At 50.7% G+C, this 16,241-nt stretch overlaps 1 protein-coding gene across 1 annotated transcript in view; it reads left to right on the top strand.

The window, feature by feature from the left end:
- LOC141217365 (isovaleryl-CoA dehydrogenase, mitochondrial-like) overlaps positions 1-16,241 on the top strand; it is a 40,413-nt gene that overhangs the window by 13,329 nt on the left and 10,843 nt on the right. The window lies entirely within an intron of this gene.

Below are 16,241 nucleotides of genomic sequence, written 5' to 3'. Positions count from 1 at the left end.
CTCTCATAAGAAAAGTTTTTCTAGTAAAAGAAGTATAATATAATAGTCCTAATATGATCATTGAATATATGCTGTATGTGTGGATAATGCCATAGATTTACATTTTTTTATACATCCACTCATGCTGTACACTAGTGTTGAGCCACCCCCGTAGTGTTCGAGTTCGGTTCGGTTCGTCGAACACCCGTGTGTTCGTCGAACTGTTCGTCGAACACCTTCGAACACCGTTGAAACCAATGGCAGGCAAACAAAAACACATAGAAACACATAGAAAACACCTTCAAAGGTGTCCAAAAGCTGACAAACTGCTCAGAAGACACAACTAACACATGGAAAAGTGACAAGTACATATAGTCATGTGAAAAGAAAAGAGGTGGAGGAGTAAAAGGAGGGGGAGACACAGATATAGGCATGTCATGCCCTTCTAAAATCCAAAAAGTGAGAAGCCGACACGGCCAGTCCGTTCCTGCCTGTGCCACCTCCGTGTCGCCGGGTTTGTGCCAGAGCCGCGGTGGACCCTGACGGCCAGCCCCCCTATCCCAATACTGGTGCCTGTCCGCCGGTGGGTCGAGGCCCCCCACGGTGGGGGGGGAGTAACATCTGCAGAAGAAAGACCATCTTCCAGCCAAACTAAGATGTCGACTTCTTTTCGTGGACAATGTGATACGATCCCATTCTTACGGACACGCCCATCGCTACAAATTCTAGATGAGGCACAAAAACAGCAGGTGCTTCAACGGATATCAAGTGCTCCTTCAAGTGGGCTCTCCATCACCTCAATTTCAACATCACAAATACTCCAGTCCTCAGAGGTGTCACCCCAATCGCACTTGCTTCCTCACAGCTCCCAAGTCTCCAGCTGCCCGTCTGAGTATGGGATAACACAGATGGCTGAGTCTGCCCAGCTGTTTACTCATACTATAGCCTGGGAAACGGAGGTCTGCTCCAGAGCTTCTGTTAATCCAGATGAGGAAATGATCTGATCCGATGCCCAGAATCTTTATATATTGGATCCAGGACCAGATGAAGAAGGTTCTGAGCATAATGTAGACCCTTGTTCCCAAACTGTAACTCCTGTTGGTGGAGACAATGATGAAGACGATGATGAGACTCAAATACCTGATTGGAGCGACAACTTGACTTTTCGGTCAGGGCAGGAAGAGGTTGGCTCTGAGGGCGACGGGTGTGATAACACACAGGGTGATGATGACGAGGTTGGAGATCCCACTTACTGTCAACCCACAGTCAGACAGTCGATGAGGTCAGCAGAGGAGGTGGAGGAGGATGTGACTAGCCCTGGGGATGGGGATGACTCGGTACCCGGACATTTGCCTGGCCTTGGGGATGTCGCGGTGGTCGGCTCCCTGGCCCGTACCCTGGGGTCTCTCTTTAAAAGGGTGGATAATTGTTAATTTTATAAGAGTTCATGACGCCACCTGTGGTATCTGGTGACAAGCACCAGCGCTGCAGCAGTCCACTGAGGCCGGTGATAAGGCAGCTCGATGGTATAGCTCCCCACAGGTGGAGCTAGGTCTCAGGGCAGCGTATGCAGGGGGAATGCAGGACAGGCGAGACCCAGCTGGATCAGAGCAAGAACGGGAACGGACACGGTAGTCACTTCAGTACCTTTTACTGGTGGAAATTCAGGCACATCCCGGAGCACTGTAGGGTGAAGGGTGCATATCAGGATCCTCCCCAATGAGCGGGTGTAGGGCCTCCTGTTTCTTGCCTCTGCGCAGTAAGTTTCTGACCTGCCTGGAGCTAGGCCTAACTTTGTCTCTGTCCTGCGCTGGCTGACCTTGTGGTAGGGCCTTCTCTTGGAGTTCACGCTCCCAGTATGCGGGGCCTAAGCGTCTCCTGGCTCTGTTACATATCAGCACCTTAGCGATCCTGGGACTTGTAGTTCTCCAGGGATTCCGGTTATGCCTTACTGGGTCATAGAGATACCGGTAAGCTCGGATCCTGTGTCCGGTAAATGCTTCGGGGTGAGCTGGTTAAGCTCCTCTGCCCCTTATGTACTAACTCGCCACTCGCCTTCGGCCTACTCGGGCCCTCACTAGGCTATACACACTAACGGCAGCTTGCCGCGCTTCATTGATCTTACGGCACCGGCACACCTTAAGCTCTATCTGGGCTCGCTGAATCTAGCAAGCAGGAGCTTCGTGCTCCACTGCTGAACTATTAACTGCGTTCTCTAGACTAGACTGAGCTCCACTGCAGACTGACCTCTCTTAGGCTTCTCTACTGCAGGAACTCTTCAGAGGAACTGAACTGCCTAGCTCCACCTTCCCTATTTATATCCCTAACGGGCTCCCTCTGCTGGACTGAGGTGGAAGGTGGAGATGTGTGAATGTGACTCGCCCCCTGGGCCGTGGGGCACGCGGATCCGGGCGATAGGGAGATGCTGGGAGTAGTAGTGGCGGCCCGGTCCCGCGGCTCAGGGTGGTCAGACCAATGGTAGTCTGCTACTGTACTTTAGATAATGTCCGACTACGCCACCCGTGGATTGCGGTTATTAGGAACCGCCGCTGCAAGGCAGTCCGCTGGGGCTGATGATGGGTGCAGCTGAGGTGATGTGACTCCCCACGGGAAGAGTGCAGCCCCAGGGCAGTGTAGTGGATGGTGGGAGTGATGGTAGTGCGAGTCCCGGTGCTGATAGTGCTGGAGGCGCGAAGGAGCACACAGACAACAAGTTAAAGTCCAGGGTCTTTACTCACAGTTCGTTTGTTCCGGGTCACTTCTGTCAGCAGTGACCGCCCGAGCCGTGCTGCGTCCACCAGGTGAGGGGCTCGGTCAACTCCCAGGCAGCTCAGGAGCATGGCACAGGACCCCCTTTAATCCTTTCTCTGGCCTGCCTTACCAGTGACCCACTTTTGTCCAGCTGCCGCGGACTTGTGCGGTTAAACGTGGGCCCCGTCCTCCGCTGTCCTATATGGTGCCTTCCTAGCAGGTTTGATGAGGTGTCGCACCAATAGATGATCACGACGACCGGTCTTTGGCTGAGGGTTGTTTCTCCTCCACCAACTTGGGATCCGGTACCCTTAATCTGCCTGACCCTGCACCCTGGATTCTCGTGGGTTCTTAGGGTCCCTTCCACCTTCTTGTTCCTGAGCCCTTCTGTTTCTCTGTCTCTCCTTCTTTGCAGTTCCTGTTCTGTTCCTTTCTGTTCCTTTCTCTTGGAGCTGAGATGAGCCAGAATCTCAGCTCCCCTTCACCTCCTCCTCGGCCTCTCACTAGGCCCTCCTGGAGTAGAGCTCCTACAGAGCCTCTACTCCCTGTCTTCTCCTCTGGCTGAACTGACCCAGAACTAAGATGGTGCCCACCTTTTATACCTCCCTCTAGCCATGAGCCCAGGTGACCAGCAACCAATGGGCTCCTTCCTACACTCAGGAACCGCCCCCTATCTGCCCCTACAGTACTGGGTGTTCCACCCCTCCCTCCCCACTCCAGCAGGGACATGGTCGGTCGTGCCTGCACTTATGTCTAGTGGGAGCACCGTTGAGCTGTCCCTCGGAAATGGGGTGTGTGTGCTGCATGCAGCTAACTGAGCCCTGGTCCACACTCCATCCTTACCCGGGAGTGGAATACCACACCTCTGGCAGAGGTGCAATACCCCTGTAGCGGCCGAGCCCTCGGGGCGCTACATTCCCCCCCGGTAAACCACAGCACGTCCTCGGGCTGGAAAAGAGCAAAAACAGATAATTACAGGACATGCAAAAACTTTTTCAATAACTTTTCACATCAGAAAACAGGTAACATGGTTCAATTCCCTTTATGGGAAACACTCCTCTTCTCTTGCCACTACCACAAAACACTTTGCTAATGCCTCTGGAACTCTTTTGTCACTTATCATATAAAACGGTCTCAAAATTATGTAAAACATTTTCTAGCAGCATATAAAACTTTCTCATGTAACACATTTTTAAGTAAAGCACATTCTTGGATTCTTGGCTGCGGTGCAACTTGCAACCAGGTAAAGGTGCAACAGTCCAGTAAATCTTGAGGTAGACGTTGCGGTTTTTGTATAAAACCAGTAGGGGGCGCTTTAGGAAGCGCAACTATATACAAAGGGTTGACCGCTCTCAGTCCTCGGCCAGTTTTGGGAAGGGAATGGCTGCTCACAGTCCTCAGCCTGATAGGGGATGAGGGGCACACCGGTAGCAGTTCAATATTTGTCCCAACGGGGACCACACTTTCAAGACGGGAACAGTCCCAAAAACAGTTCTGATACCCTGACGGGTAACTATGTACACGGGTACTTTGCTACTTACTAGTAGCGGTGTCCTCCATATGCTCCTTCTTCCTCCTCATATGGTTCTTCAGACCCGTCCGGGTCCTCTTGGCTCTCCTCATAGCCGCGGTATTGTAGCTCCTCCTCGGTGAGCCGATGAACATGTAGGGCGTATGGTCCTTTTGCACCCACGTGGCGGGTAAAGGCGACCACATCACCAGGGTACAGGTCACGGCCACGATGCCCCTCAGGTAGATGACTCTCCACGTCCCTGCGGGTCACAAAGACCATCGCCTGCGGTTTCTGGGCCCCTGATGAAGCCCCAGCCGTTCTCCATGTGGAACTTGACTACGGTCCCGGTGATTCGGGGACCACGGGCTGCTTGGGGGTCTTGGCGGGCCTTGCGCTTTTGTTCAGCACTCTGGACTTGGAGCCGTTCCTCCCTGACGCGCCTCTCTCGTTGCTCCCGCTCAAAGGTCGCCAGTTGCTGGTGACAGGCCTCCAGACGACGGACCGCGTCTGTCCGGGTCTCTTGAGAGAACCCCATCAAGTTCTCGCCGGTGGAGTCCCACGCAAATTGGACGTCTTCTAGTGGGGGTAGGGTGACCTCGACGGGTTCAGGAGCCGGTATCAGAGGCTCGCGCGGGGGCTGGGCCTTCCATGGATGATTGCCGGTCACTTCAGCCGGCCACTCCAGCGGCAGTCCATCCGGACCGGTGTGATGGGCAAACAGGTCCACGCCCAGCGATGGTATAGTGGGGGGACCTGATCTGGGAGCAGCGCCCGGGGGCACTCGGCCTTGCGACCAGGCCGGGGGTCTTGTGGCTGCGCTAGGTGGCAGTCCCATCCGGGACAGGGGCGCAGGCTTGGCGATGGCGCCCGGGTCATAAAATGTGGGCACCACATTTTAAAAAAGACATAGACAAACTGGAGCAAGTTCAGAGAAGAGCGACCAGAATGGTGACTGGTCTGCAAACCATGTCCTATGAGGAACGGTTGCAGGATTTGGGAATGTTTAGCTTGCAAAAAAGAAGACTGAGAGGAGACTTAATAGCTGTCTACAAATATGTCAAGGGCTGTCACATTGTAGAAGGATCATCTTTATTCTCATTTGCACAAGGAAAGACTAGAAGCAATGGGATGAAACTAAATGGGAGGAGACACAGATTAGATATTAGAAAAAACTTTTTGACAGTGAGGATGATCAATGAGTGGAACAGGCTGCCACGAGAGGTGGTGAGTTCCCCTTCAATGGACGTCTTCAAACAGAGGCTGGACAGACATCTGTTTGAGATGATTTAGTGAATCCTGCTTTGAGCAGGGGGTTGGACCAGATGACCCAGGAGGTCCCTTCCAACTCTACATTCTATGATTCTATGATCCAGGCCTTGCGACCGGGCCGATGATGCTTCCTGCTTTACGGCACCCGGGGTCAAGGGGCATGGCGCTGGGCGGGGCGTGGCCGCGGCGCTCGCCGCTTGAGGCCTAGCCGGGAGCAGTGGCGGCGCGGCAACAGGTGCGGTGAGTGGGGCCTCTGGTGCTGCGACGGGAGGCTGGGGCAGGCTTGCGGGTGCTGGGCTTGGGGTGGTGACGTCCCCTTCACTTGCCTCAGTCCTCGTGGCTCCCTCTGCGGCGTCGCCTCCGGTCCTCTCTCCTCCTGCGCCGTCCTCCGAGGCAGGCAAACCGCGGGGTGCGGCTGAAGCCTGTCGCTGGTGGGTCTCGGCCTGCCGGGCCAGTTCCTCTCTCCACTCGGTGAGTGCACTCCGCTGCGCCCGGACCATCCTCCGCTCTAGGTCCTCCAGTGCAGCTTGCGCACGCTCCGGATCTCTGGGGAGCTGCGCCAGGACTTCTGCTAGGCTGCAGAACGGTTCGGCCTGCAGCAGGCTTCGGGCCAGGAGGCTGGTGCTGCTCAGGGCGTCCATTCCCAGGTGCGGTCTGTCTGGACTGATCCAGACCACTCCCTGCCCCGCAGTTTTCTTTCCTATCTGCCCCCATGGGGGGTGGTCCTGGGGCATTCTGCTGACAATCACTCTCAGGGGCAGCCCCCCCACGTTGACGGACATTTCCACAGCAGTGCTCATGGTTGTTGGGGGCGGGCTTACTCTTTGGCGCCATTCTGGGACCCGGCCCACGATGGGAGGCGGCCTCCTGTGGTCTTTTGGCGCGCACATTATGGCGCTCGTTCTTCTGGGGCGGGCGCCATCTTTAGTACCGTGAAACAGTCTCTTTTCAGGCGCGCAGTACCCGTGGTTAGCGGGCACGAAATCCTGCCGACTACGCCAAAGCTGACTCGCCCCCTGGGCCGTGGGGCACGCGGATCCGGGCGATAGGGAGATGCTGGGAGTAGTAGTGGCGGCCCGGTCCCGCGGCTCAGGGTGGTCAGACCAATGGTAGTCTGCTACTGTACTTTAGATAATGTCCGACTACGCCACCCGTGGATTGCGGTTATTAGGAACCGCCACTGCAAGGCAGTCCGCTGGGGCTGATGATGGGTGCAGCTGAGGTGATGTGACTCCCCACGGGAAGAGTGCAGCCCCAGGGCAGTGTAGTGGATGGTGGGAGTGATGGTAGTGCGAGTCCCGGTGCTGATAGTGCTGGAGGCGCGAAGGAGCACACAGACAACAAGTTACAGTCCAGGGTCTTTACTCACAGTTCGTTTGTTCCGGGTCACTTCTGTCAGCAGTGACCGCCCGAGCCGTGCTGCGTCCACCAGGTGAGGGGCTTGGTCAACTCCCAGGCAGCTCAGGAGCATGGCACAGGACCCCCTTTAATCCTTTCTCTGGCCTGCCTCACCAGTGACCCACTTTTGTCCAGCTGCCGCGGACTTGTGCGGTTAAACGTGGGCCCCGTCCTCCGCTGTCCTATATGGTGCCTTCCTAGCAGGTTTGATGAGGTGTCGCACCAATAGATGATCACGACGACCGGTCTTTGGCTGAGGGTTGTTTCTCCTCCACCAACTTGGGATCCGGTACCCTTAATCTGCCTGACCCTGCACCCTGGATTCTCGTGGGTTCTTAGGGTCCCTTCCACCTTCTTGTTCCTGAGCCCTTCTGTTTCTCTGTCTCTCCTTCTTTGCAGTTCCTGTTCTGTTCCTTTCTGTTCCTTTCTCTTGGAGCTGAGATGAGCCAGAATCTCAGCTCCCCTTCACCTCCTCCTCGGCCTCTCACTAGGCCCTCCTGGAGTAGAGCTCCTACAGAGCCTCTACTCCCTGTCTTCTCCTCTGGCTGAACTGACCCAGAACTAAGATGGTGCCCACCTTTTATACCTCCCTCTAGCCATGAGCCCAGGTGACCAGCAACCAATGGGCTCCTTCCTACACTCAGGAACCGCCTACTATCTGCCCCTACAGCACTGGGTGTTCCACCCCTCCCTCCCCACTCCAGCAGGGACATGGTCGGTCGTGCCTGCACTTATGTCTAGTGGGAGCACCGTTGAGCTGTCCCTCGGAAATGGGGTGTGTGTGCTGCATGCAGCTAACTGAGCCCTGGTCCACACTCCATCCTTACCCGGGAGTGGAATACCACACCTCTGGCAGAGGTGCAATACCCCTGTAGCGGCCGAGCCCTCGGGGCTCTACAAATGTTTATGGGGGCCTCATGTGGAGGATTCCATCAATGCACTCTTGTAGGATCTGTGATACCAAGCGCAGCGGGGCATCACAGATGCTATTGACGACGAGGTTAGGTTGCGCCTTCCTGAACAGAGACGGAGTACTGGAAGCACGTCAACAACTGCATCCTCAACCACAACTCTGCCTCTGACCACAAGTCGTAGTGGCTCTTCAGGTCACATGGGCTCTAAGCCTTGCATAGCCTGGGCATTTATTCAGATCGATAAGGATGACCCAACTCGTGTTATCTGTAATATTTGTCAGCAAAAGCTAAGTAGAGGCCAAAAAATCCATAGTTTGAGTACTTCATGCATGTACCGTCACATGGATATGAAGCATAAGTTGCAGTGGGAAGCTCACTGTGCTACAATGCGGCCTAGCCGGCTGGGCCAACCACCGTCTGCCCCATCTTGTGCATCCGCAGCCTCTTCATCCTCTGTGACTGGGGGGACAGCAGTCACACATGTTTTTGGACGCAGACCTGCCACCTCTTTACCCGCAACAGCCAGTGTGATTGGCAGGTCGTCAGTTCATTGGGAAGTGGAAACACCTGCTAGTGTTGAGCGCTCTCCGACATCGAGAGCACCACCTTTGGATCAAGGCAACCTAACATGTCCGCCTGCATCTTCCTCACAGATCGGCAGTTGCCGGGGACACCCTACTCAACACCGTCTAAGCACAACAGCCAGCCCTCGGTCCCTCAGATGTGGAAAAGTAAAAGACCATTTCCTCCTAGCCATGAGAAAGCTAAGAGGTTGAATTTCACCATCTGCAAGCTGTTGGCTACAGAAATGCTGCCTTTCCACCTGGAGGACACAGAGGATTTTCAAGACCTTATGTCCGTCACAGTGCCCCAGTACCAGATGCCCAGTCGGCACTACTTCTCAAAGAAAGGTGTGCCTGCACTCCACTAGCATGTCGCACACAACATCACCGCTTCTTTGAGAAACTCTGTGTGTGACAGGGTGCACTTCACCACAGACACTTGGACGAGAAGGCATGGACAGGGGCGTTACATGTCGCTGACTGGGCACTGGGTAACTATGGTGACAGCAGGACAAGGGGCTGCTGTCCAAGTCTTACCGTCCCCACGAGTTGTGTGTTAATCCTCTTTATCTCGAACTTCCTCCACTGCTTCTGCCTCCTCAACCTCCTCTCGGTCCTCCACCTGCACCCAAAGCCTGTCTGGTAATGCCACCTGCTTTCTAACTGCGCAGAAGGAATCCTGCACACCTCCTTACTATGCTGGCAGCTGGGCTCAACGCATCAGTGTTTACTTTGAAATGTCTGGGAAATGTGAGTCACACAGCTGAGGAGTTTTGGTCAGCTCTGGAGACCCAGTTTCATGAAAGGTTGTCTCCACTGGACCTGCAACCAGGGAAGGCCATGTGCGACAATGCTGCAAACCTGGGTGCGGCCCTTCGCAGGGGCAATGTCACACACGTGCCTTGTATGGCTCACGTGTTGAACCTGGTTGTCCAGCAATTTTTAGCCCATTATCCCGAACTAGATGGCCTTCTGCAGAGTGCACGGTCGCTGTGTGCTCACTTCCGCCGTTCGCATCCCGCAGTTCAACGACTTACATCTCTACAGAAGTCGTTGGGCCTGCCAGTTCACCGGCTGAAATGCGATGTGCCGACACGGTGGAATTCAACTCTGCACATGTTGCAGCGACTGTGGCAGCACCGACAAGCCCTGGTGCAATACGTTCTGACGTATAGCCTGGGCCAACGAGATCCAGAGGTGGGGCAAATCACGCTGGAGGAGTGGTCTCAGATCAGGGACCTATGCACCCTTCTGCACAGTCTTGAAATGGCGACGAAGATGTTTAGTGCTGACGATGCCATTATCAGCATGACTATTACGGTGATTTACATGCTGGAGCACATGTTAAACAGAATTCGGAGTCAGGTGGTGGGACAAGAGGAGGTGGAGGAAGTAGAGGAGGAGTCGTATGCGGAAGGGATAACATCTCCAAGGTCCAGACGGTTGGCAGCACCAAGGCGGCAGGCATGGGAGGGTGGGGGAGAGGGATTAACCAGGGCGCATGGTAGCAGCCAAACTGTTGAGGAAGGTGCAGGAGCCGAGGAAGAAGTGGAGGACGAACTGGCAATGGGCATGGAAGACTCATCAGATGAGGGAGACCTTGATCACATTTCTGTTGTGCGAGGTTGGAGGGAGAGGGCAGAGGAAGGAAGCATGATTCTTACCTCGCTACCAACACAACAAGGACTTGGTCCTTCTGGATGCGCAAGACACATGAGTGCCTTCTTGCTGCACTACCTGCAACATGACCCCCGGATTGTCAGAATTCGAAGTAATCCCGACTACTGGGTTGCCACACTCTTAGATCCCCGGTACAAAAGTATATTTGCCGAAATAATTCCTGCCATAAAAAGGTATTGACGAATGCAGGAGTATCTGTTGCAGAATCTTACATGTGCTTTTCCACAAAACACCAGTGGTGCACGTAGTGAATCTCACAGTTCTAACTTGCCAACGGTGGGACTGTCGAGTCTTCATCACTCAAACAGTAACAGTAACACAGTATCTGCTGGTAACAGCAATTTTGTGGAATCGTTTCACCACTTTTTTAGACCATCCTTTGCAAGGCCACAGGAGACAAGAAGTCTGACACATAGTCAATGCCTAGAGAGGATGGTACAGGAGAATCTCCAAGTGAACATCGAAGCCATGACTGTGTCACTGGACCCTTGCTCATTTTGGTATTCCAATCTTGAAAAATCGCCGGAGCTCGCCACTCACGCCTTGGAGATCTTGTCATGCCATGCAGCCAGCGTTCTCTCTGAACGTGTGTTCAGCGCTGCTGGTGGTGTGCTGACAGATAAGCGCACGCGGCTGTCCACTGAGAATGTAGACAGACTCACGTTCATAAAGATGATCAAATCATGGATTCGCAAGGACATTTCTACCCCTGTGTCATCCTTGGGAGACTAAAAGCTTGGGGATTTGGTAAAATCACCTCACCAACCGTTTTAAGCAACAGTGGGGCAATTGATGCCACTTAACCCTAGAACGCATGACCATAAAAATCTACACTTTCACATACCTGGGGCCCTTTAGGCCCGTGTGCAAATAACATGGAATAACTCAAACTCAAATGACAAACAACTATATACATGAAGAATACCTAGAGTTTCAAAATTCTAACTAAAGCAATCTTGCAGAAAATAGAAAACAATTAACTGGGCGGGCCTGCAAGGCCACAGGTATGCGTTCTAGGGTTAAGTGGTGTCTGTGCCACAATTTTGGGAGTCCCCTTGCTGTGTCTTACGTGACGTTGGCATCGTCAATTCCAGGTGGGTTGGGTCGCACCCCCCCTTTTAACTGTAAGAAACTACATACACTATGGCTTGGGGTAACACAGATGGTTGAGTCTGAAGAGCTGTTTACTCAGAGGTCTGCTCCAAATCTTCAGTGTCTGCTAGTCAGCGTAGAATTTTTAACTGTATCTAGCCTAGGCAATACTTTGGGCATAGTAGCCCAGCTGCGAAGCAAGCTGCACCGCCTGTGTATCTAATAAGAATTTTTAAATTAATCTAGCCTAGGCAGACTGTGGGGACCCCCAACCAAACCCAGATGCTCAGCCCCCCTACCGCCCCCCTTTTATGGACAACCCAATAATGTAACTCTTACAACTGGATAGGTGAGGATCGGTCACAGCTTTATTAACTCTTTATACTCATTCCATTAGAAAGGCATTTTATTTCTAAAATAATTCAGCTTGTTGCAGCATGCCCTGGGTCCCCACTCCGGCAAGTTGGCCAACAAGTGTAACTCTCCAACATGTCCTTTCTATTTCCAGGCCACGGAGGATCCAGCGTACTCGTATGCAGGACTCTGACCCCCACCCATCACTCTTAACGCTTGTTCCACTCTGTCCTGGAGTCCTGACAGGAATATGTCCAGTCCAATATCTATTAAGTGAACACCGTCGGGCCGTATGAGGCCTGCTTTATCTCCTTCCAGTTGTCGGTGTCGTATCACTACACTGCCTCTGTCTCTTCTAAATTTTGCCATCCGAATATTTATTACCCGCCTTGTCCATTCGATGGCCGTGATGTCTCGCGCACCTTGCCATACCGCTATCGGCACAATCTCTGACCATACTATAGCTAATTTTGTGAAAAATTCTCTGAAGCGCTCAGTGTCTAGTTTCATTATTGCCATTAGTTATGCGCTCTTGTGATGACCTAGGTTGTTTCCCCCGGCCTGTATAACTAAGATGACCGGACCTCTTGCCTCTCTCCCTACCTTGATTACCTCCATTAGTACCTGTGGCCATAGCAGGCCTCTAATACCTCTCCAGTTGAAATATGTGTTATGAAACTCTAATTTCCTCCCGCCTGGGCGGACTTTCGCCCTTTTTTGTGCCCAATATATATACGAGTGGCCTATCACTCACACTGTTGGCTTATCGTCACCTGTAAAAGAAACAAACCACGTTAGGATAACAAGTCCGGTCTTATGTATCTCGCCAAACACGTGGATCGCCATCTCCCTATCCTCTGAACTTCCGTTTCTGACAGTCCTGCTCTTGCTGCTTCCGTGGCCGCACCTATGCGGAATGAGTGTGTCCCGTAATCTTTGGGGTGGTTCCCTGCCGATGTTATGCATTTATTAAATATAGCTTGGAACAGGTATCTTGATAATGGCGTTCCATCAATGTGTGATACGAAGAAATTACTTTGTGATCTGATGGTTAGATATGTTTTTACTATTGTTACCCGACTCAGTGTACCGTTTGTGGGTTGTAGAAGTACCCAAGTACCCCTGCCCGCTGGAACCGTTTTCGATTGGTGTATGCGTACACGTATTGCATTATTGGCTATGACTACTTCCTGGTGTAATAAGCGTCCACTGGTGGTAATTTTGGATTGAGGGACTAATTCGCTTATACATAGCGCCCCGAAGAAGGCGATCACAAATGCAGTAGACATTAGTGTTGCTTCAAATTGTGAGTGTCATGTTAATGGTGTTAGGGATAAGATGTGAGAAATCAGTTTTAGTGACACGGGACGGGACGTCTACATTCCTGACTTGGCTGACCCCTTTTCCACCCTTTTATGGATTGTCTGATGATGAATCTTTGTCACATCTCCCCAATTCAGTAGTTGGAAGTGAAATGCTACTCCGGTCCGCCACCGCTGCGCTGACGCCCCTGATATGCCCCTCATCATTAGCTGGTGGAGAAATTCTATGGTGACTTGTGATCTGGCTTGTTCACATTGGTCAACCCGTCTGCCTGCTACTAGTCGTGTCCACTCTTCCCATGCCTTACCGTATGCTTGCCACGTTGACGGGGCAACTGACGCTCTGATTAATGGCATCAACTATTCGCCACTAGATCCCATAGGGAGGGTGGGCAACTGTTGCCCGATGGGTGGGCGTTGTGGAAGAGCTCTGTGAAAATCTGCCAATTGAATTGTTATAAAGCGTTAGCAGCAGCTTTATACCCCTCAACATAGTGGCTAGCGCGGACCCATACATTGTGTTTTAGGCACAGGAATACTAGCCTGCGTAGTAGGCCTAGCACTGGGAGAGACGATGATGCCATCTTATTAATGCAGTGCGCTAGGCTGGTGTTTTGTGTTATTAAGCGTATATTTTTGTTAGCCAGGCGCGCGCCCCATATTTCTATTGCTACCACTATTGGGAAAAATTATTTTCAGGGCTAGATGCAGCTAAAAATTATTATTAATTTCAAAGCTGGTGGAGCTTGGTATAGATGGCCTAATACAATGAGACCCACACACTGCTAGAAGGCCAAATATTTTTTCAGAGGTAGATGCAGATAAAAATTATATTCAATTTGCAACCTGATGGAGGTCAGTATAGATGGACTAATAGAACAAGTCCCACACACTGCTAGAAGGCCAAATATTTTTTCAGAGCTAGATGCAGATAAAAATTATATTCAATTTGCAACCTGATGGAGGTCAGTATAGATGGACTAATAGAACAAGTCCCACACACAGCTAGAAGCCCAAATATTTTTTCAGAGCTAGATGCAGATAAAAATTATATTCAATTTGCAACCTGATGGAGGTCAGTATAGATGGACTAATAGAACAAGTCCCACACACAGCTAGAAGCCCAAATATTTTTTCAGAGGTAGATGCAGATAAAAATTATTTTTAATTTGCAACCTGATGGAGGTCAGTATAGATGGACTAATAGAATGATGCTATGCCCAAAAGATTTTACTTCACTAGGTGCAGTAAAAAAATTGGTATTCTATACACAGGTGGTATATCTTGCAACACAGATAGGCTACTCCACTGACTAACACACTCTGCAATAGGCCAAAAAGGATTAGCTTTGCTAGATTCAGCCAAATGCTGTGAAAAAAACTTGCACAGCACTGGCACAGACCTGCCTCGCAAAAACTGATAGGAACTGATGTAACCTAGTCCTGAAAAGGACTGCAATTACAATTAGTCTTTACTCCCACAATCTATCTATTTAAGAGCACAGACCTGCCTGATAAAAGTCGTAGGAAATGCTGTAACCTAGTCCTTAAAAGGACTGCAATCACAACTATTCCCTACTCCCAAGCTATCTGTAGATTTGTGCGAAAATTGGCTTGAAATTAACAAGGTATAGCGCACACAGCAACAGCGGTGCCGTCTAACACGCAGCTGCAGCAGTGAGAAAATGGTGGCGACGGGGAAAATGGCTTGGTCTTATAGGGCAAGGACATGTGACATACACTGCCAATCACACATGCCCTTGCTTGTGTGAAAAAAAGCACTTCGCTCCGTGTGTGCGCTGCTGATAGGCTGACAGATTGCACCTCCCCACTGCAAATGCGGGAAAGAGAAAAAAAAATGGAGATCTTCATTATTCCTGCAGAGATCCATCCCCTGCCCCTCCCCCCACCCCGCTGTACACTCAAACTGCGTATTAACATTAATTTTCATCATTACTGAGAAAAAATCCAGTTATGATTTTGGTGCACGAACAGTTATCGAACATAACCTCGAACAGCCGAATTTTTCTCAAATTGTTCGTGTTCGCCGACCGGCTCGAACACCGCCCAAAACAGCTCGAATTTGAGATTGGCGAACAGTTCGAGTAGAACACCGCTCATCTCTACTGTACACACGCAAATCAATGTTTGTAATGTTTTTCATGTGTGTGTGTTTTTCACCATATATTTTATCATGTACTGCAAATATACCTGTAACAACAAAAGAAACAAGCATACTGAAAACCACCAAGCAGCAATTAAGCTAATGAAGAACCACCAGGTCTTGACCATTTAACCTAATTAATTTATTCAAGTGAACCTATATAGACTATATAACTCTAACAGACTGTAAAGCAATATCTTACCTGAGGAAGGCTATTCTGTACCAATATATAGCCGAAACGCGTTGTTCTATGTATCGTTTTTTTATGATGATTTTTATCTAAGTAAATTTCTGAAGACTTTTAATACCTCCGCCTGGTGCCTGTCTCCTGGGAGCGCTGAACAGACTAGATGAATCCTTTCATTTTCTCCTGACCTTCTCAAGAACAGAGGAATTTTAATTTCATATTTTTTTTAATCAAATCATTCTGAACTTCAATTCCCATAACCCACCCTAAACCCAAATCCCAACACTCCAGAGAACCATTTTCAGAGCAGTTCTAGAATAACGGACTATAGCATTCGTAGAAGGAGAAGAAGATAAAAAAGTGACTAACAAAGGGGTAGCAGCGTTTTAATGTTATCATTTACTGCTTGATGCCTGAGCCGGGGAGTGCACGCTGAAAACTGTTGCAGGCTGCTGTAATCACAGGACACAAGCAAACAGCATGGCATTTCCTATCAGCAGGGAGGAAGTAAAGGGCGACAGCAATGAAAGTCTCCTCCTACTCCGCTCCATATTGAAATGAATAGTGTGCATCCTACAAATGAGATGCATACAGCAAACAATTGATTTTCCATACATAGGTTTTGAGTTGACCACTGGATATACACATGTGTATCACTAATTACCAGAACTGGAAATCGAAAAAAAAGACGAGCAAGTTTGGGGTGAATCCTGCCTTCATTACTGCACAGCCGCTCATAGAGGGATCGGTGCTAGGAACAGCAGGAGTGCCGGCGATGTTCACAGATTTACCTGCTGCGGGACTGAAGGAGTCTGATCGCGCTCGGCTCGAAGCTTTTTACCTGGTTTACGATAGGAATAATTGAAAGCTGTGCTTCAAAGGCGAGGAAGAAGTTTGCCACAGTCTGCGCTTGAATACCCTTAAGGGGGGAAAAAAAAGATATATACAAATACTGAAACATCTAAATGCATTAGAACATCAAACCTGGTGAAGCGGTAAATGACTTGTCCTCCAGGGATACAGGCTACTGTCATTCAGTAATTATTTAATAGGAAT

Source organism: Phyllobates terribilis, unplaced genomic scaffold (genome assembly GCF_046119375.1).
Source record: "Phyllobates terribilis strain yellow unplaced genomic scaffold, ASM4611937v1 Scaffold_239__1_contigs__length_3013552, whole genome shotgun sequence".
Lineage (NCBI taxonomy): Eukaryota > Metazoa > Chordata > Amphibia > Anura > Dendrobatidae > Phyllobates > Phyllobates terribilis.
The sequence above is the reverse complement of the archived record's forward strand: the minus strand, read 5'-3'. Positions and strand labels throughout refer to the sequence as shown.